General features: G+C 39.6%; 1 long non-coding RNA gene across 1 annotated transcript in view; it reads left to right on the forward strand.

Annotated features, from left to right (window-relative positions):
* LOC132659866 (uncharacterized) overlaps positions 1-4,648 on the forward strand; it is a 995,695-nt gene that overhangs the window by 17,616 nt on the left and 973,431 nt on the right. The window lies entirely within an intron of this gene.

Here is a 4,648-nt window from a genome sequence, read left to right on the forward strand (position 1 = left end):
ATGTGTGTTTGACTCCTATTACTGCTGTAACAAACTACCACTTGAGTGGCTTCTAAAAAAGAAACAAATTTATATCTTAAATTATGGAGGGTGGAATCCTGAAAAGGGTCTCACTGGACTAAAATCAAGAAATCTGTAAACCTATGATCCTACATGATGCTTCGTTGGAGAATGCACTTCCATTAAAAAAAATTTATTTATTTTAATTGGCGGGCATCGGTTCCCATCACTTCATGGGAAATAGATGGGGAAACAGTGGAAACAGTGTCAGACTTTATTTTTTTGGGCTCCAGAATCACTGCAGATGGTGACTGCAGCCATGAAATTAAAAGACACTTACTCCTTGGAAGAAAAGTTATGATCAACCTAGATAGCATATTCAAAAGCAGAGACATTACTTTGCCGACTAAGTTCTGTCTAGTCAAGCTTATGGTTTTTCCTGTGGTCATGTGTGGATGTGAGAGTTGGACTGTGAAGAAAGCTGAGTGCCGAAGAATGGATGCTTTTGAACTGTGGTGTTGGAGAAGACTCTTGAGAGTCCCTTGGACTGCAAGGAGATACAACCAGTCCTTTCTGAAGGAGATCAACCCTGGGATTTCTTTGGAGGGAATGATACTAAAGCTGAAACTCCAGTACTTTGGCCACCTCAAAAGACTCTGATGCTGGGAGGGATTGGGGGCAGGAGGAGAAGGGGACGACAGAGGATGAGATGGCTGGATGGCATCACAGACTTGATGGACGTGAGTTTGAGTGAACTCCGGGAGATGGTGATGGACAGGGAGGCCTGGTGTGCTGCGATTCATGGGGTTGCAAAGAGTCGGACACGACTGAGCGACTGAACTGAACTGAACTGAATTGCTTTACAATATTGTATTGGTTTTGCCATACATCAATATGAATCTGCCATGGCTATACACGTGTTCCCCATCCTGAGCCCCCCTCCCACCTCCCTCCCCATACCATCCCTCTGAGTCGTCCCAGTGCACCAGCCCCGAGCATTCTGTATCCTGCATCGAACCTGGACTGGTGATTCGTTTCTTATATGATATTATACATATTTCAATGCCATTCTCCCAAATCATCCCACCCTCTCTCTCTCCCTCTGAGTCCAAAAGACTGTTCTATACATCTGTATCTCTTTTGCTGTCTCGCATACAGGGTTATCGTTACCATCTTTCTAAATTCCATATATATGCATTAGTATACTGTATTGGTGTTTTTCTTTCTGACTGACTTCACTCTGTATAATCGGCTCCAGTTTCATCCATCTTATTAGAACTGATTCAAATGTATTCTTTTTAATGGCTGCGTAATACTCCATTGTGTATATGTACCACTTATTTCTTATCCATTCATCTGCTGATGGATATCTAGGTTGCTTCCATGTCCTGGCTATTATAAACAGTGCTGTGATGAACATTGGGGTACACGTGTTTCTTTCACTTCTGGTTTCCTCGGTGTGTATGCCCAGCAGTGGGATTGCTGGGTCATAATGTAGTTCTATTTCCAGTCTTTCAAGGAATCTCCACACTGTTCTCCATAGTGGCTGTACTAGTTTGCATTCCCACCAACAGTGTAAGAGGGTTCTCTTTTCTCTACACCCTCTCCAGCATTTATTGCTTGTAGACTTTTGGATGGCAGCCATTCTGACTGGCGTGAAATGGTACCTCATTGTGGTTTTGATTTGCATTTCTCTGATAATGAGTGATGTTGAGCATCTTTTCAGGTGTTTGTTAGCCATCTGTATGTCTTCTTTGGAGAAATGTGTGTTCAGTTCTTTGGTCCATTTTTTTATTGGGTCACTTATTTTTCTGGACTTGAGCTACAGGAGTTGCTTGAGTATTTTTGAGATTAGTTGTTTGTCAGTTGCTTCATTTGCTATTATTTTCTGCCATTCTGAAGGCTGTCTTTTCACCTTGCTTATAGTTTCCTTTGTTGTGCAAAAGCTTTTAAGTTTAATTAGGTCTCATTTGTTTATTTTTGCTTTTATTTCCAATATTCTGGGAGGTGGGTCATAGAGGATCCTGCTGCAATGTATGTTGGAGAAAGTTTTGCCTATGTTCTCCTCTAGGAGTTGTATAGTTTCTGGTCTTACGTTTAGATCTTTAATCCATTTTGAGTTTATTTTTGTGTGTGGTGTTAGAAAGTGATCTAGTTTCATTCTTTTACAAGTGGTTGACCCGTTTTCCCAGCACCACTTGTTAAAGAGATTGTATTTTCTCCATTGTATATTCTTGCCTACTTTGTCAAAGATAAGGTGTCCATATGTGTGTGGATTTACCTCTGGGCTTTCTATTTTGTTCCATTGATCTATATTTCTGTCTTTGTGCCAGTACCATACTGTCTTGATGACTGTGGCTTTGTAGTAGAGCCCGAAGCCAGGCAGGTTGATTCCTCCAGTTCCAATCTTCTTTCTCAAGATTGCTTTGGCTATTTGAGGTTTTTGTATTTCCATACAAATTGTGAAATTATTTGTTTTAGCTCTGTGAAAAATACTGTTGGTAGTTTGATAGGGATTGCATTGAATCTATAGGTTGCTTTGGGTAGTATACTCATTGTCACTATATTGATTCTTCCAATCCATGAACTTGGTATATTTCTCCATCTATTAGTGTCCTCTTTGATTTCTTTCACCAGTGTTTTATAATTTTCTATATATAGGTCTTTAGTTTCTTTAGGTAGATATATTCCTAAGTATTTTATTCTTTTCGTTGCAATGGTGAATGGATTTGTTTCCTTAATCAGAGCAGAAAAAGAAATAAAAGGAATCCAAATTGGAAAAGAAGAAGTAAAACTCTCACTGTTTGCAGATGACATGATCCTCTACGTAGAAAACCCTAAAGACTCCACTAGAAAATTACTAGAGCTAATCAATGAATATAGTAAAGTTGCAGGATGTAAAATCAACACACGGAAATCCCTTGCATTCCTATACACTAATAACGAGAAAATAGAAAAAGAAATTAAGGAAGCATTTCCTTTTCTCTTACAGATTTTAAAGGACACATTCGTTCTTTTGCTTAGAACATGTCCTACATCTCCAAACCAGCTGCAAAGCATTTTGAAATGTCTCTCTCACTCCAACTTTCTTCCAATTGTGTCAACATAAGCAATTATAGCTAATTGAAACAATCATCAAATTAGAGAGAGGTGATGATAATTGTAGTAATCTGATTCTACTTTTTCTAATAATTTGTTCTGATATTTGAAGATACTATTCATGATTACTCTGTTGTTCAAGTTTATAACATATAACTGTATGAACAAGTGACACTACTTCTGTGCCTTAGAGGTCACATGGAGAAGCTGGGAGACTGTGGATGTTTGTGCAACACCTGTGACCGCAAGAGACATGAGACACAGGTTCGATCCCTGGGTCAGGAAAATTCCCTGGAGAAAGGCATGGCAACCCACTCCAGTATTCTTGCCTGGAAAATCCCATGGACAGAGGAGCCTGACGGGCTACAGTCCATAGGGTTGCAAAGAATTGGACATGACTAAAGTGGCTGAGCATGCACACACACGGACTGTAGCCTGCCAGGCTCCTCTGTCCAAGGCACGAATACTGGAGTTGGTTGCCATGCCCTGCTCCAGGTGACTCTTGCTTTGGGTACAAGTTAATCACTAAAGGGATAGTGCCTATGGCTTGAAGTATACATAATAGCCCATCTCCTGGAACCCTGCTCCCATGTCTGTGAGTGCATGCTTAGTCACTTCAGTTGTGTCTGATTCTTTGCAACTCTATGGACTGTAGCCCACCAGGCTCCTCTGTCCATGGGATTCTCCAGTTAAGAAGTGGGCTGCCATGCTCTCCTTCAGGAGATCTTCCTGGCCCAGAGATAGAACCCCCATGTCTGAATCTAAACTAAATTATCTTTGCTTACTTCATAAAAAACATCCTGATAATGTCCACCTGTAAATGGCTTCAGGAAAGAAGAAATCACTACTTCCCATCCAGACCCTGGCTGGAACTAGGAGACAGTTGCAACACCATATTCCCTTTTACTTTATCTACCCTTTACTGCTCTGCTCTATAACAGAAACAAGCATTCAAACACAGAAAAGATGGTTCTTTGGGACACTTGCTCACCATTGTCTTGGCCTGCAGGCTTTCCAAAGGGTGTCTATTGCTTGCCCCAACAACAAGTAATGGCTTGGAATCAGCAACAACAAAAACAACAACACAAGTACTCCATATGGTCTATTTTATTTGAGAAGAAATTATCCTTGAAGGGATCCATGTGGTCCCTTGGGATAGTGAGAATTTCCAAATATTTCACAAATAAGTTTTGGAATACAATGATGAGAGTTGATTCATGTTTGGGAACACATGTAAGAATTAAAGATTTTAAAATTAAAAAAATAAAAAAAATTAAAAATTAAGAAAAATAAAAAATAAAAGGAGCAGAATATTACTATTCAAAAAAAAAAAACCAAAAAAGGAAAAAGTCCTGGTTATGAGAGATATTACAAAACATAAAATAGAATTACATAAATTGTATAGAGAATTTGAAATCAAAATAGAAATCCACCCCCCCCCCCCAAAAAAAAAAAAAAAAGATGGAAGAGGCATGTTCTATGTTCACAGTCTCATCAAAAAATGGCAACATTTGGCTCTTACGTTGAGCTCTGTTACCCAGGGTGCTTC

The sequence above is a fragment of the Ovis aries genome, chromosome 5 (genome assembly GCF_016772045.2).
Source record: "Ovis aries strain OAR_USU_Benz2616 breed Rambouillet chromosome 5, ARS-UI_Ramb_v3.0, whole genome shotgun sequence".
Lineage (NCBI taxonomy): Eukaryota > Metazoa > Chordata > Mammalia > Artiodactyla > Bovidae > Ovis > Ovis aries.